Here is a 25,276-nt window from a genome sequence, read left to right as displayed (position 1 = left end):
TTACTCTGGGTGTTTCTCAGCTTGAACTCCACCTTCTGATCCAATAACTATTACAGCTTATCTAATACTATCCAACAAAAAGATCATTGAGAGATTGTGAACTCACTAAAATCTGTTTATAAAACTGCTGCACTAAATTTTATTGTAGCATATCCACTAAATACTGAGAAAACTGAATCTGGAAGGAGGAAATGAACAGACTGTCATTCAATATGATCTAAAATTCAAATTGGAAAATCAAAGAATTATTCCACACTAGTTTGGTAGATTTCTATTTTGGGCAAAAGTACAATAATCGGTTCAACCCAAATGATAATCAACAAAAACTCGCTTAACTCAGATATTTGTAATGTGGTTCTGATTATTACAAATGGCAGGTTGAATTTTTTAGTGCTGCATGCTGCGCGGTTTCTAACAAATATGTTTCTTCACAAACTGATGTTTCCTGTAAGAAAGACCACCTCACACTAACTGAAGCCTGACTTTCTTAAGCAATTCCACTCGACTCTCATCTCCCTTCAGCGCTCCTTAAACATGGCCAGTCAGTGAACAGGAGGAGGAGTTGTGACACAGGTGGGAGAGGACACTGGAAATGAATCTAAATATTAAAGAATAATTAAGCTAAACAAGACCTAATCAAAGAAAGAGACTAAAGAACACAGAATAATAATGAAAACCTGACATAGACCCCCTGACTGGCTGTTTTTTCCAGGCTTTACGCTGACTGATAAAAGTCTGGATTTTCTGCTGCCCTCTCATTTCCAGTTCCACGTGGATGAAGAGAAGACTCCCTGTGCTCGACACAATGAGCCGGTGCCTACTAACGACCTCTGACCTTTGACTTTTGTTTTGGTTCAGAGTGTGGACACACGCTGCCAGGACCTGAATGGCACCCTGCCCTCCTCTGGTGATTGGGGGGGTCAGGAGGTAGAGGGACTTCTGACATTCCCCTTTGACCTCTGGAGCGCCTCGTGCTGCGTGATCGAACTGAGGCAACGTTAACGGAGAGATGGATGACCAGACAGGCTGGCGGTCAACCACCTTTGTGCTTTGCGACTTTGTTGCCCCTCACAGTCCTGTGACTTGCAACGGAGTTGCCCCGTTTAGGTGGACTTTTCCTTTGAAGCCTCGGGGGAGCAGGCTCTGAGCTCGGCTTTATTGCTGGAAAATGGATGGGTCAGGTACCTGCTGTGACCTGTCGTTAGCCTGAAGATAGCCTTATCTGCTTAGAGTCAATCAGAGCGCTGAGCTACTGGGGATTACATTTGCAACTGCTTCTGTCGGACTCCTTACCCCATTCTGCTGCCAAACGTCTCCTGCTGCTACTGGGCAAAATCCTCAGAATAATGGATCCCAGCAAAGCAAAGTAGAGCTGCATGGGATTATCAAGTCCCATTAAGATGTTGTTTGTCAGCGCCCAACATGACATGACTCCCTTTAGTGCTATTCATGCCTCCTCTGAACCACAGCATTGCAGGAAACAGATTAACTTCTGTAATTGAAGATTTGATTTGATGTTCTGTGAAAGTGGGTAACTAGCTGCTGCTGATTGTCTGCTTTGATGATGTCGGGACAGACTCAAATGTGGAGTACTTTTACCCGCTTGACCCGCAAATATAAAATGTTTGCAAGCAAACCTGCTCCATTCCAGCAAAATGTAAACTATTTGGATGGTGCAACTTGGTGCTGAGTTGACAGTATGCAGGTGCCATTCTGTTCCCCCCTTTAATTAAAAGAGATAAATAATGTTTTTGTGAATACTTAATATTTTTCTTTTTATCTATTGCATTTTGTAATGTAACAAAGAAGAAAATAGTCAACTATTGTAGGTCTCAGACATTTCCCTTATGAAAAGAAAGGTACATTCTGGTTAGTTTTTGGGTTGACTGTAAAATGTCCCGTGATGTTAAAATAAATTAAAAAATGAAAAAAAAAAACCCCAAAACAAACCAAAAACATGGATAGAATTATAAAAATGCTTTGTGTTGTACCTAATATTTTCCACTTTAAAAGAAAGACATTTGACTGAAATTGTAACTGAAATTACAAAAAGTGTCCATCTTCATCGGTTTTTCTGGAGACACAAATATGAAACATAAGCACAATACCAAAATTATTCCAAGGGTCACAAATGGTCCCAGAACTGAAACCGCTATGATACATGATACATGTGAGCACTTCTAAATACAAGGATGACCCAAACGTTTCAGGTACCTAAAAATCTGAAGATGAAGAGAGTTTTTATTTTCCAGGACTCACTGTGAGACCAAGCGTACCGCCGAATGAACGAAACAATGACTCCATCACAGAAAAATAACATTTTAGGACCCAGACAAAGTCCAGGAGTAAATCCGACAGAAAGTATGTGGAGTCATACTTTCTGAGGTATGAAACTAAGGCTGAAGACTAAATCAAAAGATGCATTAGTTTATGCACCTGGGTTATTGCAGTTTTTGGGTTATGTGCAAGACATTTACAGCTGAAACGTTTGGTTATTGATCACAACTAGCATGATTGAAATGAAGTCAATAGACATTACTGTCATCTTATCCACATTTATGTTTAAAAATTGAGTTTTGTACTATTTTAAAAAGTAGGTAACTGCCAGGTGCAAAAACTAATAAATGGGGGGAGAGAGCACAACTCTGGGGAGACCCAGCTGATGAGGAGAGGGGCTCAGATGAAACCCTCTTTACCCTAAGCAGTTGTGTTCACACTTTTTTTTTAATTACATGAACCAGGAAGTTAAACTGGAATCAATGTTATAAAAACTCCTTAATCTGCAGCACACAGTTAAAAGCTAAGATATTAAGTTGGATACAATTAAAAGCCAATGTAATTTCAATAAATAGTAATCTGAGCAGAGTCTTATCACATTCTAGATGTTTAAAAGTTTAAAAGTGTTCCTATTGCATTATCAAAGTATTTATGTTCATATAATCTCCCAGAAAGTACAATTCATTTTTTAACTCTCTGTGTTGATTTCTCATCTGCTAACTTCAAAAAGATAGCAGAGTTGTGTAATAAGACCCAAAGACGTTACATACGACAGATGGTGACCATGTAGGTTTTTTTTCTGTGGCATTGATTTAAATTTTTATGTTATTCTCACAGAAGTAATTTGCCTCTCATGTCTTTGTTGGGACATTAAAAGAGAAGAAGAAAATCTGCTAACAATTTCGAACTTGGAAAAAAAAAAGACTCTACATATGACAATAAAGCAGAATTCTTCAATCAGTGATGCGTGAAACTGCGCTGCCGGCTCTTTGTAGGAGGACAGAGCATCAAATATCAAAACACTTTGTGTCCTTGTAGACGTTTAACAGGTCCAAAAATTCCCATTTGGTCCTAATGTTCAGCTCATTCCCAGGGAGTTCAAGTTAAAATGAGCAGACAGCGGGGTAAAACATCTCGGGCTTTCTCTTTCCCGGCTTTATTTGCTTTGGTTTAACATTTCCCATTTTCAGAAAGACCATGCAGGCTGCAGCTCAGCTCAGCCAAAAGAAAAGGAACTGTTGCTCTTTCTAGATTTTTGTGTGTGTGTGTGTGTGTTTACTTGGAGAAACCTTGTGTGTTTTTCATTTCCATTCTGTCCTTTTTTCCATGTGCTGTAGTAAGAGGTTTAATTTGAAGATAATGCTGGGATGGATTTTTCTGACAAACCTAATAAGTGATTAAACGCAGCCTGTCAGGGTGATTGGTCTTGGGTTTTTGGCTAATAACTGCCAGAGCTGTGAGTCGCTCTTTCTCCTCCGCTCATTGTGCTTTCAAACAAGAATTGAGTAAATTGTGAGTTGTCCCGATGCCGGCGTTACCGCAGCTTTTCTTCAATGTTTAGCTAGATGTCAGGGTCTGATGATCCGTGACAGGAAAATATAGCAAAACCAATAAGAATGAAGACAATTTTTGAAAAGCAAAACAGCTGTTGGGACGTTTCATTACACAATACTTTTTGCGGTTTTAATTTTTTAAAGTTAGGATAAAGATTTCTTTGAACAGTTTATGATTTCTGATCAAAGATTGATTTTTTTTCTTTGTTCTAGAGGCTTCACTGTCAATTCTTTTTCTGTTTGTCTAGAAAACACTCAGACACTTAGGACTGGCAAAGGTTTCAGCACTTCTGCAGTGCACAGACGCGGTCCCATGCACAAAGCCCCAAACTTCTGTCACACAGATATGAAGATAGATATGCTTGTGCAGCGACCCAAACCCAACAGTGACCTGGCAGCGGATAGGAAGAAGCACTCAATTTGCTCTCAACCAGAGAGGATAAATGCAGACTGAGGAATAATTTGGTGCAGTCGTTGGACTTGTGGCACAGCTGGAGTTGGTAGAAAGAGAAGTGACTCGACTTATGGTAGAACAGGAATCAGCAGGCTGATAACGAGGCCTCAGAGCTCCCGACAAGAAGAAACGTCGTCTAAACGAGGAACAGGTGGGTGGAACCTCATAATTAATCCCAATCTCCATGGCGACCAGACCATTACCTGACAACTTTGATGTATTTCACTGGGTTTTTGTGATGGATCAACAGAAAGTAGCACATTCTGATGAAGAGGAACAAAAAACAATATGATATAGTTTAGGGCAACGAAGTTAAACTCATTTTCATATTGGGCCATAGCAAGATCATGAATGTCCTCAAAGGGCCAGTTGTGGCAGAATGTATTAATAAAATTAACAACCTGTTAAAATTACTGGTAATACTTCTTAAAAGGTAGCAATTTATAACATCTTTTCATGTCGTAGTTTGGACCTATACAAAAGAAAATTGATTTGATTAGACTGATAAAACAATATTTTAGCACTCATAGGGACGACAAACATCCAGTGGCTTTTACTAAAATGCAGATTTGGGCATGAACATTTAATACACTTTAGTTTATTTCACTGAGCCATTACAATAACAAACAAACTAAATCTGGAAAAAGATGATGAACCTGAAATGTTTAGGATATAGTTTCTTTTTATTTTTTAAATCTGCCAAAACTGCAGTTTTAAATCTACAGTCATTTACAGATCCCATCTACATAAATCGGAATGCTTTGCTCATGTCAATTTAAATATTGTTAGTTCAGTTTATAGTTAAAAAGGTAAAAATAAAAAGTAAATTAGTTTTTGGTATTATAATTAAAAAGAAAAATACAAAGAATACATAGTTTCAACTTGACATGTTTGGCCCCAATGCCAAAAGGTTTGGACACGACTGGTTTAAAGCTCCAGTCTGTTATTTTTATTTAAAAAAATTTACTATTTACATATTTATTGAAACTATCACTATGCTGTGATAGTATGGTGCAAAACAATCTGTGCAAAAAATCAAGGTCCTGTGCCTTCTACCAGTGCGAACAACCAATCAGAGCTAGAAGGGGGGTCTTAGTGCTGTCAATCACCCTCGTCTGCACCTGCTCATCCCCCTTTTCCCCATGTAGCGAGGGTTGTGCTATTAGGAGCTTGTTCCTAATAGCACAACCTGTTGTGAATGCTAGGCTAGTTAGAATAGCCACAGATCATGATGAATAAACGTTTTTTCCTGTAGCGGTAAGTCGTTTCTCTGCCATTAGCACATTGAGGAGCGAGTTCATAAGGTTAATTGACAGCTCTAAGACCCTCCTCCTGGCTCTGATTGGTTGCTTTTGGTCAGGAGTGGTGCATTTTTCAAGAAAGAGGTGGAGGAGATAAATCTTCTCACTGACAACACTGTGATCGTTTTAACAAATATGTACTGTTTTTCGGACTATAAGCTGCTACTTTTTCCCACGCTTTGAACCATGCGGCTTGTAGCCCGGTGCGGCTTTTCTGTGGATTTTCTTCAACCACCAGGGGGCTCTTTAGCAGGAAGTAAATCATTGGAAGTCAAAATTGGAAATCAAAGAAGAAAGTGCTGATTTTCATTTAGAAGAAGCACATGCTAGAAGCTGGTAAGAAATTTCTTCAAACTCATTCCCCCTCGTCATGGAAACAACACGAAGAAGTTCATATGATGCAGGTTTTAAGTTGAGGGCGATCGATCTGGTAATACAGGAGGGAAATAGAGCCGCTGCGTAAGCTCGGCGTGAACGAATCCATGGTTCGGCGTTGGAGATGGAGGGCTGCGTCCTTGTGGAAAACGACAGCGGCGGAGATATCAGCGGCTTATAGCCCAGTGCAGCTTATATGTTTCCAGTTTTTTTTTTTTTTTACTTTGTAGCTGTGGCTTATAGTAAGGTGCGCTCTATAGTCCGGAAAATACGGTATATAAAAATATGTTTTAAAAATAAAAATGTACTGCAGCTTTAAGGAATTGCAGGTCAAGATAAAACTAAACAGCGAATGACCTCATCGGAGTGTACATGGGGACAAGGGTTCACTTTACTTCCAGGTAGGAATCCAAAGTTGTCTGCTGTGACTAAAGAGTGCAGCTCTTCCACTAAATGCTCCCACTGTCCTGCTGTGGAGCGACCAGGAGACTAAAATAAAAGTTGAAGCTTTCTCCTTCTCACCCCCCGACCGCAGGTGGAACCACACGCCTTGCCGTGTGCTTGGACAAATGTTTTCACACAGGCCGTCTCCCCTCACGCTTATTAAGATCACAACTTATGTCACCAAATGTAACAGTGAGCGCGTTAAGGCAACGGGAGCAGAAATCTGTTTATTTAGCATCAGGACGCTCCGTCGCCGCGCGCGGATGACTGAAATGGAGGTCGCAGCTTTAAAATACGCTCACCTCATATTTGACTTGTGCTGACCAGAAGCAGGCATACAAACCATGACCTGAATTAAGTCAACAAGTAGATATCTGGGGGCCTTTTTAGGCCTTTTTTTTGCTCTGCAGAGCATTCAGAGCTGATAGTTTTGCTTCTCCAGGGCAACTCTGACCTCTTCGTCCTCTCTCCCCTTTTCAAGAAGTGATTGACAGAATGGATAATGATAAGACGGACACAATCAGGTGGTGATTTGTTTAGGTGAAATGCTGCCTGAACTCAGATGTTTTGGCCCCTGGGAGCATTCGGTGCTCTTTGATGTCTCACAGGCCCTCTGTTCGCCTCGGTAGGTGGGAAAAGTAAAACCAGAGCCGACCTCCGAGCGGTTTCGGAGCGACACTGTAGAGCCTGTTTGGACTTCAGATTTCATTGCTGCTTTGTTTTTTTTTTTTCTTTTTAAAGCGGACATTTAAATTTACAAGGTTTTGTTTGAGGATACGGCACGCCGCTGGGGTTCTGCTAAACATTTAAAACAAAGCAGGTCTCTCATCTGCGTGGAGACGGCCACGATTCCATTCTGCACCTTCAGATGTTTAATTAAAGGACGGCCTTTAAAAGTTCCCCCAGTCAAATATTTAATTTGAAATTGAAGTGTTGGGGTTCCGTATTAAAATATTTTCTATATTAGTGGTGCGCATGAGATGTTTCCATTCTGCGGCGTGGCATTTTAATCCAGATTCCTTCAGACCCCCATGCAGAAATTAACTGAAGGAATGTCTTAATTCAGCATGCACCGCCCAAACGCTGCCTGTTTTTCTGGTTAAAATCTGTCAGCTGAGGGTTTATTTTTGTGCCGGGAATGCTGCATAATTGTTAATAGCCTGATTTATCCTCGTCCAATTGAACGGGAACCACTCTGGTGGAGGCTGCTGGAACACTCTGCCTAGACTGTTTAATGTGTTTTAACGCTGACTGAGTCAGATTTCAGCCTGCAAGAGAAGTGCCAAGCATCAAGTAGGTCTCGTGTGTAGGAAGATGCTGTCTACATATTTGTTAAGACTGTCACCTTGTGACAGAAAGATATTTCGTTATATTTATCTCACTGCACTGTGATTAGATAAATCTCCTCCACCTCCTCCCTGAGCTACTAGTGTTGTCTGAAGAAAGGCACCGCTTCTGACCAAAAACAACCAATCAGAGCCAGGAAGATCTCACCGCTTTCATCTCACTTTGCTAAATGTGCTAATAGCAGAAGAAACAACTTACGTTTATAAGAAAACCATTTATCCATTATAAAGTCATCTGTAGCCATGCTAACTAGCCTGAGCATTTACCACAGGCAGAGAGCAAGGTGGGAAAAAGAAGGGCAAATGAGCAGCGGCACACAGAGGATGATTGAGAGCGCCAAGACCCGCCTCCTGGCTCTGATTGGTTGCTTCTGGGAGCACTGGGGATAGGCGGAGGAGCTCAATTTTTTTCACAGACTATTTGTCTCATACCATACTGTCACGGCATAGCGACAGTTTCAACAAATATGTAAAAAAAAAAAAATTATTGTAGAAGTTACATACTGCAGCTTTAAGGCAGCTCTCTGAAACCACAATCACTTTCACGAGCATGGCTGAATAAAAACAAACACAGCTGTTGTTGGTTTTTGTGGTGAAGGTACAGTGAGGGGCGGTCTATGTCCACCACTCACCTACAATCATAGATCTAGACCAAAAGAACGAGGTCAGAGTCATGTTGCCACCGGGGCAGAGCTTGTTCAACGCTGGCAGCACGTTTTGATTGAGGTGAAGAGTTTTGAACAATGCACAGCAAAAGAAGACGAAGAAAAAAAGTCACTTCTGTCCAAGACAAACATCAAGGAAAAGTCGACATTCTACAGGAAGTAAAAGGATGAACGGCAGGAACGTGGATAGAAGTTACTGTATTTTCAAAGACATTTTAAACAATTTCTATATTTTTGGTCAATCCAAACTTTCACATGCAAGTTGCTTTGACTCATTGTGGTCAGGTTGCTCACGTATGATAATCCTCTATTGTGATTGAATTAAGTACATTTTTCCACTTTGAGATACACTTCATCAATCATTCCATCCAATAAACCAGGTATCAGATTTCAGGAACAGTTATTTTTTACAGGTTCATTTAGACAGCTTTTTCTTCTTAATGAATGAAAGAAATCTTCATTTAAAACAGGTTTGTATTTACTCAGGTTTTCCTTTTCTGACATTAGAGTCATTTTTGATGATCCGAAACATTTAATTGAGGCTAAAAGCAAAAGCAGAAGGAGTCTGTCAGGGGAGAAATATGTTTTCGCAGCGCTGCATTTGTCGGTCCTCGCAATTCTTAAGCTGCAGTTGTCAAAAAAAGCAAACATGAGAGTGAGACCAATTTAGAGTTTGATTGAACAACCAGAATGGAATATCACTATTAAATTCTAAAAGCGAAACTTTAACAAGTGCGGCGACATTAGAGCACATTTCAACACCTTCCTGAAAAAGGCCACGAATGCTTTTTATTACTTGAGACTCGTTCTTTGGTCAAACAAAGGCATGCCTGGACTCTGCTGCAGGTCACATGCAGGGGACCTCTTCTGTTTCCTGCAGAACGCCAAACATAGGGCAGATCTTCAGCAGGAGCTAAAGGAGGAAAAAGATGAAGAGCAGCTTCAGAGAGACGATATAACAAAGCAGACGTGCTACAGAGGAACAGAACGTGATTAAAATAAATGAATAAAATATGTTGTCACAGTAATAGGATGATGACTTATTTTATTATTTGTTACAGCCACAATTTTTATTGGTGTAACATTTCTTGCTAAATGTTTATTGGTATAAAGAAAATAAAGTTATCTTTATCCTAGCAACACTTCTGGCTGATTAATTTAAGTAAAAAAAAAAAACGGCATCCTTTTGAACCAGTTTAGAAAACAGGCCATAAACGGGGTTTACAAAATAAAAGGATTAAATCTAAAAACAATCTAAATGTTCAGCTTAAAATCTTTATTTTTTTTAAACACATTTTCTCTACAATTACAATTTGGAACAAAGCAGAGTTGGAGCTGGTTAGACTTAGACGTTAGACGTTGAAAAATTGACCAAGAAAACAATGTTCTTTAAATATTTAAACTGTTTCTAAAACATTTATTGTTCACAAAATGAAAGTGATGACCCAAGTTAACATCAACACGAAGCTAACATTCAAGGAAACATTTGAACCTTAAAACCATAAATACTTCTTTTTTTTTTCTCTTTCGAAAAATTTGAGAATTACGTTGTGTTTCGGTTTACTTTGAATTTGAGCACGTCATCGTACTGAAAGACGGTAAATGTTTTTAAAAGGTTCAGCCGGGAAAGTCTGACCCGGCTAGTCTGAGCTGAGTCTGTTCCCGTCTCAAACTGGATTTTAAAGCATTGAACACCTGGTGGTTCCTGCGGTTTTCTTGTGTTGACCTTGGTCAGTTTCCTAACCATGTAACCACAGAGGTTAAAATACTGCAATGTAGCATACCAGAGCAAGACAGCCAAATATTTTCCAGTGAAGTCTGTAGAAACCAAAACCAAATTAAGAAGAATATTGGGCATACTTCTGGCCAAAATTTGTCCTATTAAATTTATAGACCAATAATAAGCCAGTTTGCCCTGCCCCAAGAGACTAAAAGCAGAAGGCTGAATTAATCTCCAGATAATTATGCTTCAATATATTTTTATTCCACCTTTTGCAGCCGGCCGTAGTTCATTTTCCAGTTTCACGCTGATGGCTAGAAATCCTGACATTTTCAGTGGCACGTGAGCGAACCATTCGCTCTAATTGACTTTGTGGTATTTGAACATATTACCAACCTGCAGGCCGACGAGGTCGACGTTTTTCTCACAGTAAAAACACTGAATTCAAGGGAGCACATTGGAAGTGTAATGGAGTTGACAGGGATTGGCTCTGCAAATCTGGAGTAGGAAAAATCTATAAAATGCACTGCCAGTGGATGACAGTGTTGAGAAGGAATTTGGTGTTTTATAAGCTTTGACACTTAGAGGGTCTTTGTTTGTGAGGAATAGTTATGCTCCTATAATGAGAGGCTGAAAACAATTGCCTCTGTTTACAGATCAGACATTTATGTCTTATGAAAAAATGGTGTCAATTATGGTAAAAAAAAAAAAAAAAAGGAAGCAGATCCTCATCTAGTTTTATGATTCTCCTGACATTTATTTTTAAAATAGTTACACTTGTAGCACACCTTTGGGGACAGTAAACTGTATTTGTTCATACCTGACTGAGTTTCCACCATAAAATCCATGCAGTTCTCAGCTTTTGATTGTTCTGCTTCTTCTCTTTTTCAGTCATTCATTTGCTAATGGGTTTGAGCTGGCTTTGGGTCTATCCACTTCATACCTGTACACATTTTCACTACTGCTATTAATCAAAAATGATTTATCACGATTTAATACCGTGCTTTACTTTTTAAGTTTGAAATGTTTTCCAGGTCTTCATATTCAGGATCGTGTTGCTGCGTGCGACTAATTAGCCTCTAGTTATGTTTCTTTCATAAAGCTGATAAGTGTTGTTGCTGGGTGTTGTTGAGGTAGATAATATTGTTATCAATTAGATGAGCTTTTGCCCGTTACATGGATATGCAATATGTCTATATTGGTTATTGTATAGCATGTGCTTAGATTGATCTTGTTAGCAGAAGTGCTGCTAGTGACAAGGGAGTGACTTTAAACCTTTCAGCTTAATCACATGTGTTAATGTGCAGATGTTGACATGCATGATATTAAACATTACATAGTCTATTTTTTAATCAACTTAAGTATTTTGACATATTGTGAAGATCAATGAACATAGACATGTTCAAATATCACATCGTTTTTATCTGAACTCTTTGCTTTACACTCTATTCCCATTAATATCGGTTCTGATGCCAGACTGGCCCTGTTGATTCTTCTATAACAGATTATGAACCCATGTTTTACCGACTCCCAGTGACATTCTGGTGGATATTTTTATTGGAGTCATATAAGCACGTTCCCTGAGTAGAATTTAGAAAATCCTTTTAATTTATCAAAGTGTCTACTAAATGTTCTAACTACTTTATTCTCAAAAAGTCACGTGTTCGATGATCAAATTTACAAAGATACAAAATGGTAGATGTAAAGTAACAACTCAATGACTGCCAGGTGTCCAGGACTAGTGGCTTCAAAACAGAGGTGGGGACTCGAGTCACATGACTTGGACTCGAGTCAGACTCGAGTCGTTAAAATCACGACTTGAGACTTGACTTGAAAAAAAATGCTCAAAGACTCGGACTTGACTTTGACTTTCATGCCATTGACTTGGGACTTGACTCGACTTGAAGCTGTTTACTTGAAAAGACTTGATATTTTTTACTCAAAGTCTTAAAATTTAAAACACATTATTTATAAAGTGGCGTCATTAATTAATGTCACTCATTCCGTATCAATATGCGCAGACCGTCACTATGGTTTTCCTCTCTCCTTATGTATGTATGTGTACGTAGCTGCAGCACAACCAATCAAATTAACAGGATTTGGACGTTTAAAAAAACGCGGCAAAGCTACAGAGCTCAGGGAACGAAATACGAAATAACGGCTCGAATATGCTTCCGCGAGTAATTTCTTTTGGCTACGTAGGTTATGAACTTTCGACTAAAAAACGAACTGCAACTTGTAAAACATGCAAGAAGAGAATACCGGATGGAGATGCCACGACGTCCAACTTTGTCCGGCATTTGAAGCTTCACAAAGATCGGTAGGTGGCGCTTTTCTTTTGCTGTAAGATAGTTGACTTTAGCTAACTTCGTGTTAGCATGTGTACTCCGGGTTAAATTGGTGATTATTTACCATAAATCCGGTCCTTCAAATGCCTCCACAAATAATGTGCACCGTGTTAGCTCAGGAAGCCGGTGGATAGTGAGCAGGGCTCCGGAACAGAAAGCAGATTCTGGACCTGAACACAGGGAACAGAGTCTCTGTCCCATCATGATGATGAGCCGGGTCTAGTATCATCTAAGGATGGTTGGTGTATTTGAAGACATCTACGTTGGGAAATTATATTGACAATATATTGTTTTGACAGGTCAGAGAAAAGAGGAAAAAACTGCTGTTATGGTTCTTTGTATTGTGCTGTGGCAATGTCAGCATTTTCCTCTTTTTTTATTGAATATCAAGTTTAACAGAACTGGGCAATAAAGTGGTCCAATTTAAAAATGTTTTTATACTTTGTGTTCAGCTACACATGTTCTATCATTTGAGATAAATACATATTTTAAAACGAACAAATGGTCTATTATTTGAATTTTATGTATAATTGCAAATAAAAAAATAAAATAAAATAAAAACGACTCGAAATGACTTGAAATTAAAGGTTCCTGACTTGAGACTTGACTCGGACTTGAGGACAAAGACTTGAGACTTACTTGAGACTTGCAACACAGTGACTTGGTCACACCTCTGCTTCAAAACAAGCCCACATCTTCATTATCTCTCTACCGCTACGCTTAACAGATGGTCGAACGTGTTTTTGGCAGGGTAACCTTTTTGGTTTTGATCAAACATGGAACTGTGCGTTGTGGCTAAACGTCTCAGCGCAGTCTTCTCTGTCCAAATTTCTTGATCCAGACGCTTTTGATGGTTTTTTCAAATGTTTTAAATATAACTTTTGTTGACACATTCTTTTTAGAAGAACGTAGACCTTCTCCAGCCAACTCCTCTAAACAGTCCATACTTGATTATCTTTTAAAAAAAAATTATTTTACTTTCATCAGCTGTGATATTAAACATTCTCCGAGGATGGTTTAGAGAGTCTGAGTTGGAGTTATGGTTTGTTTTTTCAGAGTGTTTTACTGTTTGAACTGATAAAGTATTTCAGGCTGGGAAGATTGGCAACTGTCTTAAAAGTTTCGCCACATGTGAATGATCTCTCTTACTGTGAAATGATGGGTTTACGACTGTTGGGAGTTTGCATTTAAACTTTCCCACATCATTTGGCATTAATTGTTTAAGATCATTACCATTGTCCTTTCTTCTTGCCCGAACCCCTGATGACCCAAAACAGCAAATTAGTACACCTTAGTACACCTTCTACGTTTTTGCAGGTAATAACTATTGCTGATGTTCAGTCAGTCTGTGAGTTTTGTTGCCTACTTTTGCTGTAGAAACGACAGTTGACTTTTTTAACATGCCGTTTCTAAACTGTGACATAGTTTCTTTATAATAATGTCTAATAAATCTGTATATGTGATATGCATTTACGACAGAGGGCCATAATACAATGCAGTCAATAAACGTGATTTATCAGTCTAGAACAGTGATGCAGAACACACCCTAGTTAGATTAGGTTTCAAAGTAAGGTGTTTCATTGTTTTTTGAGTGAATGAAGCTCTGACATATGAAAACCATCTGTACATTGTTGGGAGGGAACGGTGGACGAAACACAAGTGAATGGTGCCATCAGCAACCTGGCTTTACACTTGGCAGCAGAACGTTTCTGACCCGTCTGCGTCGTGGGAGCAGTATGAATAGCAAGCATAATTTGTAGAAGATGGAATCGCGCAGGATGTGTTTAAAGTTTTTACACGTTACGGATTGGGAACAGGCTTCTACAAATACGTTTGAACTCCAACAGATCAGAGTCCAAGTGCTTCCCGATGTTGAAGTGCACGCAGGCACAATGCTATAACAAACAAGCCGATAGCCATCTAGGCGGCTTCATCTCGCCCTGTCGTTCCCTTTCAGGCCAAAGAGCAAATAGAGTTGCATACAAACTGGAGGTTTTACAGCATGCCATACGTGTTACATTACAGATCCTGTTTAGAAAGCCATTTGTTGTAGCGTGAGCTTATTACTAGCTTCGCAGCCTTTTTGCAGCATTCTCCAGACTTAGACAGCAACGCCTGCTTTGTATTTGATCCCTCTGTTTGTACTGTAGCAACAGCCTTGTTTCGTACCCTGCGTCAGCTGTCACTTGCATGACCTCTTAATATCGCCGAGCTGCAGGCTTTAATGTCCTTGTGAGTCGGTGTGTGTTTATGTCGCTCTGGCCAAGACCAAGTAAACAGCCTCTGGGATGGAGCCGTGATCCCGTTAGAGGAACTCTGGTGTTCCCTCTGTGGGTGAATCCATATACAAACATACATACAGTGCCTTCCAAAAGTATTCACACTATTTGAACTTGTTCATTCTTCTTGTTACAACCACAAAACCATATTTTCAGTTTATGGAATCAAACCTACGTACAAAGCGCACCATCAATCACAAGACAAAGTTTTGAATCTTCACAGTTCAGATCTTGAATTAATTTTACAGCAAGTCACAATAAAAACAACAACAAGTAATATTTAACCAGAGGGCGTGGCACTAAATTTCACTGCTTCAACCGACGGAGGTTAAAAGCACAAAACTTGTCTGTCAAAAAAACCAAACTGTTTCCATCAACTATAAGACGAACGACCACTTCCCCTGACAAAATCAAGGAGGGAAATAGCCTGGAGGAAATCTGATGAAAGGGGTTTTACGTACTCAGTCCATCATGTTATTATAAAATAAAAGTCCCATTCTAACATGTGAATTGTAGCTCTAGTTGAATGTTTAGGGCTGTTATCCTGCTGGAAGGTGAATCTTTAGTAACCAGTTATCTTTCAGAGCTTCTCTTTGTTTAGCTCTGTCCATCTTCTCGTCTCCTCTGACCAGGTTCTCTGTCCCAGCTCTCGTTACATGGTGTTCAAAGAGGAGGAGATTCTGAAGGAAATAACTCAATATAATCTGATGGGTTTTCTAATCTTTTAAAACTAATCTAAATAATGAACTTTTAAATGATGAACTGATTAAACTCTAACACAGCCCTGTGTGTGTGTGTGTGTGTGTGTTGTTGGGGTGTCCGCTCGGGTGTATGTTCCAGTTCAAACCTGGAGGTCGCTTTATTGGCGTTTACACCGTCATGGAAAGTAAAAAACATTAAAAGTAGCTGCGCTGTTTTCCCACCTGTAACTTGAAAGGTGGTCAATGTTGTTTTAATTAAAATAAAGGAAGTTTCTCGCCGTCACACACTAGCTGTCTGTGAACACACGCACGCACTCTTTCCCCCCACACATGCTTTCCACTTGTGGACCTGCGGTGCCCACCAGTTCTCGTCTTTCTAACAGCCCGTCAAGGCGGCCTGCGGCGCGGACAGCCCCTTCACACTCCTCTGTCCTTCGCAGATCTCATTACAGTGTTTTATAGCGAGGCACGCTGGGTTTTCCCACGCTGGAAACTCTTACTTTTGTCAGGGTTCAGCTGAAAATCCATTAATTCAGCCTCCTGCATCTTCTGCTCCTACAGGCTTCCATCCCTCTTGTTTATAATATTTAAGAGACTGACCTCATGCCTTGTGTTGCACTAAGCAGACAGAGGAGCGGGGAGTGCCGCAGGCCTGGAGGTCTGCATCTCATAATGTTAAAAATACTAATTTAAAAACTGGAAAATAATTTTGATAGTTTCTGGCTGAAATCTCACAGGAAGTGAGCGTTCCAGCTGTGACGGGCCACACGAAATCAAAACAGGAGATTGGAGGGGCGTTCGTTAATTTGAATTTTTGCTTTTCTCTGTGTGTCAACGCAGGTATTTTTAAAGCAGTTCATCAGCAGCTGTCACCCACCTGGGATGAGTTTGTGTGTATATGGCTGCATGCGGGTAAGTGCTGTTATTAGTTCATGGTCGCCTTCCTGGCTTAGCAAGCAGTGACGGCCGGGTGGGGTGCGAAAGTGAGCCAGGCCACACAGACACACACCTACGCACACACTGAATGGTTTTATTATCAGCTGTATGGGTTACAGAAAGGATCAGAGTATGACAGTGTATTAGGACCATGATAGATAAAAAAAACCAGAATACATTTCCACCCAAGGAAACTTCTAAATTTTCTAGAAAAAATACCATAATTTTAAATGCATCATGATATTAATATAAAAATTACAAACAAAAATGTAAAACATAATCTCCCTTCTTTGAAAAACATTGATACCAATACCACAAAGTAATACTGATAAATACATGCCGTCGTAATCGTATTGCTTATGGAAATTATTTATTAATTATGAATAACCATAGCTCTTGGTAATTTTCTTTTTAAAAAAAAGGAGCAAAAAATGTTTCTAATCCAGTTTGTGACCAGCTTGGGCTTGAACTGGTTGCCAGCAACCAGCTTCTCCAATGCTATTGAAAGCTAGCATTGTTAGCATTCTCATTTGCCAGCATCGGCTGAGCAGTAGCTAGCTTTGGAAAGGATGCAGCCTCCTGTGACAAAAATGTAGCCAATTCTGGGTGCGCAATAGTCTAATTTTTGCCCCTAGTACCGCTAGAATGTTTGCATCATTCTTGATATTTTATCTGTTATCTTTCTGATGAATTTATTCGACAAATTTGTGCAAAAACTTCGTCAAAAGCTGCCTGAACCACAAAACGTGGACTCAGAGCAACATACTTAGGATGTTTCAATGTGTTTTACCTGCTGAACTGACCACAGTGTGAAGTACCTGGAAAAACATTTCCACCTTTTTGTCAAATTACGAACCCTAAAGCTCCATGTATTTCATGGATAAGGAGGGTGGGAAGTGAAAACACATGGCATTCAATTTGTTTTAAAACACAAATCTGAAAAGCATGGTGACATTTTCAATCACCTTGCAACTTCTACTTTGTAGAACCCACCTTTCATGACAATTATAACAGCAAGGTGTGGCTCTACAGTCTCTGAATGTCTTTGCAACATGTCTCAGTCTCAGTCAGATTGGATAACCAGCATATGAGGACATTCAGTTTTAAGTCTTGTCATAAATTCTCTATGACAGGATGTCAAACTCATTTTCTATTCTGGCTACATCAAGATCTAGAATATCTTTAACGTGGTTGTGGTAGAATGTATTGATAAAACTACCTATTAATCTGTTAAAATGTAAATAAATTACTGTCTCTGCATTTTTAATATTATTTGATATTAAATAATATTTGACATCTTTTGGCATTGATATAATTTGTACAGATAAAACTGTGCAATTTGATTGATAAAATAATATTTAGACACACAACCATAATAATGAAGCTTCTATTTCTACAGAGCCACATATAAATTCTGGTGGACTGGATTTGGCTCACAGGCCTTACGTTTGGGTTTAGGTTTGGACTGGACCCTTTTTTCCAGTTGCTTTGAGCTAAGTCATTTTATTGTCGCTCTGGATGTTTAGCCCTGACCCAGTCTCAAGTCTGTGGCAGACACTAATAGATTTTCTTATAAAATTCTCCCATATTTTCCTTTTTTCATCTTTCCACCAACTTTAACCAGCTTACAGCTCCTAAAAGCTTCCCCCAGCATCATTCTTCCTCTACCATGTCTCACACTGTAGATGTTATTCTAAGACTGATGTACAGGGAAAGTTTCCACCACGTTTCATGAGTCCTATGATTGTGACCAAGTGTCAGTGCAAAGGGTATCAGCACCTTTAAAATCATTGTATTGCTTGTGGCAAGCTGCTAACAAGATTTTTTATGCCTTCTCTGCAAAACAATGACTTTCTTTTGCAATAAAATATGTTGTAGTTTGTATTGAGACAAGATCTGAACGAGTTTAAGAACACTGAATGCTTCTATGAGGACCAATATGGGGCTCCAATCTCCAATAGTACATAAAACAATATTTTAGGAAATGTTGAAATAAACTGGGTTCTGACTGATACCACTAAGTGAGCTGATAAAGGATGTTTTTACTAAAACATTGTGTTTGGAACCCCTGACCTGTTGCACAGGCTGACCTGGAACACGGAGGCCGAGAGCGCAGCGTCTACAAAAATAATAATAATATGCTTCTCTGCAGCTCCTGCTGTGTAAAACCTCAGCCTGCTGCGCTCACAGGGACAAGAGTGAATTTCGGACTGGAGATGCTTCAAGCTGTTAGTCTGAGCAGCAAGACTTAAACAAACCTCTTTCTATCGTCACGACTTATAAAAATCTGGGAATTACTTTGGATTCACACTTGATTTATCATGGCCATAAACGAACCTTGTCTACTAAGCTCAGAGTAAATGTATGTTTACTCCAAAATTAGATCAAATTTCACACCTTCTGTTTTGAACACTTATCTTCATGCTGTAATGCTTTCAACCATGTTGTACTATCTGCCTGCCTGCCCTCTCACTCCCAATAACATAGATAGGCTCTACAATGCAACACTCATAACAAATGTCCAAGCTAGCGGAAGCCACTGTGCTTCCGCTAGCTTAGCTATAAATATACTTGTATTGCAGTATTTAGACCCAGCCGCAAGTTGGGAAAACCATCAGTTAAATCAGCCAGGCTATAAATGTTGAATGACGAAAGTATGTATATTGTTTTATGATGTTAATAAGCTCCGGGTATAAACTGTAAGCCTAATACAGATTAAGGTTTGGCTCAAGGGTAAGAGGAATGGCCTTATGTAGTCCAGGTGCCATTCTGGGTTTGTTGTGAGTTCACAGTGACGTATTTGCTTTGTTTACTCAACATCGGGTGCTCTGGTGCCACAGTTATAGATATTGTGAAACAACTGATCAAACAAGATGTTGGTTGTTCAAACCTTGGAGCAAAGCGATGCAGCAGCTTTCTACATCTGCCTCTTTGCTTCTGTTATTCAGGGTTACCTTTCCAAACCCCCCTGCAGTGATTTGATGTTGGATATATGTGTGTTTTTCATGTTCTGCAGAACACGAACCTGCTGTAAAACAGCAATTAAATGGTTAATCAAATCGATATCTGTATATAGACAACATGAGGTGAAGATGAGGGTTATACTTTGCAGGGAGTTGTCACAGCTGGTCAAGGGAGCGGCGATGTTTAACTGCATTTAACTAAACTCTTCTGCCTAACTATTGCACTTGTTCTCCTCTTCACCTCTCTTTCTGTTCTTCCTCCCTTCCTTCATGTTATGGGTTTTCATTCTGGACGTCCCTTTTATGTTCCCTTCATTTTCAGCTGCTCCACTGTCTCCTCTGCCATTTTCCTGCATTCCTTTCCTTCCTTTTGGGCCCTTGCTCACGAATGCATCAGACAGCTGAAGTCATGGCTCTTCTTTGTAAATCATGTAGCTGTCTCATGCGGCGACAGATACACACTGAGATGCTGATGGCGGAGTTGCACACTGAGCTCCATGTGTACACTTTGACAGCTCTTAAACACCCTGGTTCATTGGTGACAGGCCACTGAGTGCTGAGGCTGATGGGACAGTTGGAGTCACAGCAACAGATAGAAAATGATCACTCAGAGGCGTTGAGAGCCACTTCACATACCTGAACGATATACAGCGCTCAGCAAATGTATCGATATCCCTGGAACCGTTTTGGTATCGATATATTGACATTTTGGATTGATCTACCACCTTTATTTTAAATGTTTCCATTAGTCAGGGTCTTAACATCATTGTTAGACAACATTACCAGAACCTGGTTCTGGTTCTGCTCTGCATCCCCAGAACCAGAACCAAATGAGGAGAAGCAGCTTTCAGCTTCTATGCACCACAAATCTGGAACAAACTTCCAGTAAACTGTAAAACAGCTGAAACACTGACTTCCTTTAAATCTCGACTAAAAACCCACCTGTTTAGGATTGTATTTGAAACGTAATCAATTACGAATTTAACGATGGCCCTTGACTTAATGTCATGTTTTGATTGTTGATTCTATGTTGCATGACTTTGTATTTTTGTGTTTCTAATGATGTAAAGCACTTTTAAATGCCTTGTTGCTGAAATGTGTTACTCAAATAAAATGTGATTGATTGATTGATAAGTCAGAAGAGGAAGGTCTGAGTGAGAGATAATAATACGATCAGTCTTACTGTTTCTAGCCAGATTGTTATCACTTTGGTCCAACAGCGAACATAACCTATCAGTATGACATTCCTCTCTCTCCTTCTTCATGTGATTTTCTTTTTTCCGTTTATAAACCCAGGAACATACACCACTAAGCTGCCATCTTGAGACTTGATTTACTTCCCCTCTGAGCAGAAGGGAGTCCCACCTGGGAGGATGTTCTGGCACCGGGGGTGTGGCAGGTAGCATGGTGTTACACAACACGTCCCCATGGACCACACTGCCACCCTGTTGCACTGATGTCATCTGACATTCACACTACCTCATACCCTGCAGAAGGGACGATCCTGTTACCATTCAGAGAATGGAATTCAAGCAGAGTAAATCCTCAACTGTAAAAGAGTCTCTCTGGATGTTATTTATCCTCAAGCCAAGGAAGTTCCCATGTGAGCATGAGGCATTGAGGGGTAAACTTAAAATCCTCCTTATTTTTCTTATACAAGATGATTTATTTCTCAGACTTAAGTTGTAGCACATGTGTCTCACATGGACAGAGCAGCAGATCGGATATGGCTGCTGCCCCAGCGCTGTGAGAATCATTTGTTAAAGGACCAAAGGGGTCAGGAGAATTTTTAACCCTACAATCAACCAAGCCTGCCGGCTGTGACATACATATCACTTGTTGGACATGCATGCTCTTTGTGTTGTTCAACAAGCGCAAGCCTTTCGTTCGAGTGGCAACAGCTGTCACGCTCTCATTCATCCTTTTGTACCAACAGGCAGAACTTGAGAGCCAGCGACTGACAATTGCTTTCCTCTGCGAGTCAACAGTTCAGCCTCTGATCCCTGGCGTCGAACCACAAGGAAATCTGGATGCTCCCTAAGGCGACCAGCGCACCAGGGTCATTACGTTGGACTGTAAGGGATAGCAATCAGGATATCAAAGCCATTTTGAGCCTTAAAATACATCAGTGCTCCTATTGAGGGTGCTTTGTTCATCCCCATCTCCAGTATCCTCTTGGCTTCTATTCTTGGCACTGTTGTAACTGGGATTATGGTGACATGTTGCCTATTGTGGCTCTTTTTTCAAGAATACCTCCGTTCCCGCAGGACAGCAATCTGTGAGTCAGTGCAAGGTGTTTTTACACGCGCTTTGGTCACCGTAGAGTTCAGTAGTTGTGGAGAAGCTTCTATGGTTAGCCAGTAGCTAATGGTAGACATCAGCTTGTTCATTAAAACAAATGAACCAGTAGGCCCCAGTGACCTAACCTCGGTTCCACTTTGGGCCTATAGAGAATGCCCACAGTGGGCAGGAAAACAATTATTTTTAATAGGATATGCTATTTCTGATAGGAAGAGTTCAAATATCCAGTCAAATTTACTGCAGGACTTTGCTAAAAAAAAAAAAGAAAAAGAAAAAGTGAGTTGTTGAAGGTCCATTGAGACTTTTGTGAATTGCAATGTTTATTTTATACATATATGTGTTTCTAATTATAATATTCTATTTCTAAATGTCATGTTTTCAGTAGATTTGAGAAATCATCATTATTAGGAAAAATAAAGACTTGAAGACATCAGTCTATGTGGAATTCAGTTAGTGAATTTGTTAAGTTTGGTGAGTTTTTGTCTGGACTAAAATGCAGACAAGAGAAAGGAATAGTCATGAAAGGAAGAGAGCCAGTGGGGAATAATGAGAAGTGGGGAGCTTAAAGTATGCTGAGCGAAGGTCAAAATGACAAAGGGACCAGAAGAGCTAATCAGAAGTGAGTAGACGCAGCTGGGGAAAGGAAGGAGGCAGAGGTAAACGGGGAAATGAGATGCAGCCGGGAAGAGGAGCTGAATGGAATATACTGAGGAGAAACAAAGAGAATGAAAGGAAAACTTGAACATAATCTAAACAATAAACAAAAAGAAACACTTGTCTAAAGAAACAAGTCCAAAGCACAAACAATGAGAATAGATGAACACACAAGGAATAAACTAAAATGACAAGATATATGAAAATAAGTAATAAATGATCAAAACAAAAACACTAATTAGACCAAAGAGTCCAAACAACTAAAATAAATGAACTTGACAGGACTTTATGTCCAATAACAAAGCAGCCAGTAAATCTAACGAATGAACTAATTTAGTCTGAACAAATGTAATTTGCCTCACAGTTTGTTGTCATTCATTCATTTGTCTGACCTTAATATTTCCCTCTCTGGCATGTTTGTGGGTGGGAAACATTTCTCACGTAGACGGGAGTTTAGCTATTAAAGAAGGAAACTGGGCTGACTTTTCTGGACCCCAGTAAAACTCTTCCAGAGAAGATTCCCACCATGCTGTCCATGACAGGAGGAAGATCTATACTGGACAGATAAAGAAAGCCAACTGCACTCTGAACACTGTAATACACTTCTAGATGTATTTCCCCAGTGCACATTTCAGGAGTCAAAGTCAAGTCAGCTCCTTTGTACTATGATCTATGACTCCCATCGATGTGATCAAGTAGAATATTTCTATACTCAAGAGCCCATTCCTCCTTTACGTTCTGCATCAGGACTAACGGTGTATCTGTTCACCTGTAATATAATCTTTATACACAACAAGCAAGAGAGGCTTTCCTCTTCATTCAGTTTAACGTCCTCTAGTGTAATAAGGAACAAATGTAGAGTACGTAAGCTACGGCGTAATGCGATAGATATATTGAGCACTCAAAATGCACACCACATACATATAAAAGTAGGTGTCCTGTCTGTCCTGTCCTCCAGGGAGCCTCTGCTGTAACTTGAGTTTTTGCCCCACTTTCTGAACAAAGCCATGTCATGTTCACTTTGATGCACCTAGGCTTGAACCGGGACAGCGCAGGAAAGGAAACAGCTGGACTGTTTTTATGAGCAGGGTCTCTGGCGTTCCTGATAGCGGGATCACATATGCCTTTGATAAAAAAAATGTAAAAAAGTGTGGGGAAATGAGGGTCAGAGTTGAAATCGCTAAGGCCAACAAAACAAGAGAAGACGGAGACATAAATCTGGTAAAGTCAATTTAAGTTATACAAAAGATATCAGGATTTAGAAGGAGACATCTCAGGATCAGTGTCTTGAGCTTTGGGGTTTACATCACCGGCCCCCTCCGCCCAGCCCAGCCTCCAACCTCCAACCATTTTCTGTCTTACTGGGTCGACGTTCCAGTTTCTGTCTCATTGATCTTTTCTTCACCAGCACCCATCCTTCATACCTACCTGCCACCACAGGTAATTCCCACACCACCGTTTCTCTGCACTCCACTATTAAAGCCCCATTATTCATCTGAGCTTAAGATTGACTCAATGTGAAAGCTGTTATCTTGTCTGAAGAACTATTGAGAGTTTAAAGGAAGCCTTAATAAAGGTTTGGACACAATGGAAAACAATGGCAGACATGCTTCAGCAAAGTACATTATATAAAATTAATATTTCTTTGCTTGTTGTTTGAATGCATTAGTACATTTAAAAGTTTGACGGTGGAAGGAGATGGGAAAAACCGAAAGTACAACTTTTGTGTTGTTTTTTTACAGACAGCGTAAAGGTTTCATCAATTACAAATTGTGTTTTAAAGAATCTCTGAACAGTGAAGATTAACTCGTTGTACGTTTGAATGCTTTATATAATGCTGCATTTATGCAATGCATCATTGAAAAACCCTTTTTTGGGGTTTTCACAAATCAAAAAAACGATTTTGTAGATCTCACTGTTGAGATTTTCTTTCTTTTTTTTTTTTTTTTACAGAAACAGTTCAGTATAATGAATATACTCATAATCTTGCAACACAAACTATTTTAAAATGGTGGTAATCTTCAGTATTTTTGTGACCCTAACTAGGAAACGCAAGACCTGCTTTTTGTATCTTCAAAATGAGAGGATGCACAACTATCGTTATCCCTATGAACATACAAGGGATCCATACAAGCATTTTCAAGTTAATCATATTTGCTTTAATGACGCTTCAATCAGACGCGGTCAGTGGACGTGGACGTTAAGGAGCTACATCTTGCGGCAGCAGTGCAGATCACTCATACCTCTGCATGACTTATGACATATGGAAATTGACTTTAAAATGAGAAACCTGCTTTGTTAAACTAAAGAGCAGGTTGGAAAACTCTCCGTTTCTTGATGTTTCTGCAGCACATTTGTCACCGCAGCCACGAAAGCACAAACATCCATGTGCAGACAAATGGATGAGGAATCTGCACCCCCAACCACTTTAAATGGCTCTCCTCATTAGACTGTAATCATACTTTCATATGGCTCAGTGTTGGTTTACAGAACATGTGTGACTTATATGTGACTAGCCGGTTAATCAGTGCGCACTTACTATAATGTGCTCTTGATAGACTGAACTGATTTTATCCCCTTTGCTCTTGCCATTTCACCATCATTAAGACAGTACTGTTATGGCAACAGGAAAGAAATCCTCTGTATGACAAAGGCCAAGGGAACCTTTGATTAAATGTATCAATCTCTATTAAGAAACCATACGTGGTGTCAGTGCTGCTCATTATACAGAGATGATTAAATTTGCTGCCGTGCAATATTCATCGAAGGAACATTTATCCAACTTATCATTTCCACTGACACCTTCGTATCTGACACAAAATGTCCTACACTGTTTATGAGGTTGTATGAAAAAGTATTCATACATCCTCGACCTTAAAACTATAAAGCTAGTTGGTTTAACTGGATCGTATTCAGGTGGATCGGTATAAAATGGGGCTAAATACAAAATGCGCGTCAC

General features: G+C 39.8%; 1 long non-coding RNA gene across 1 annotated transcript in view; it reads right to left on the bottom strand.

Moving 5' to 3' along the window:
• Positions 1-9,178: 9,178 nt before the first annotated feature.
• LOC114152513 (uncharacterized) overlaps positions 9,179-25,276 on the bottom strand; it is a 36,312-nt gene continuing 20,214 nt past the window's right edge. The window contains exon 5 of the long non-coding RNA XR_003597137.1: positions 9,179-9,328. This is a non-coding gene — a long non-coding RNA (uncharacterized LOC114152513). The remainder of the gene's footprint in view (positions 9,329-25,276) is intronic.

This window comes from Xiphophorus couchianus, chromosome 11 (genome assembly GCF_001444195.1).
Source record: "Xiphophorus couchianus chromosome 11, X_couchianus-1.0, whole genome shotgun sequence".
NCBI lineage: Eukaryota > Metazoa > Chordata > Actinopteri > Cyprinodontiformes > Poeciliidae > Xiphophorus > Xiphophorus couchianus.
This window is presented reverse-complemented; position numbering and strand designations above follow the sequence as displayed.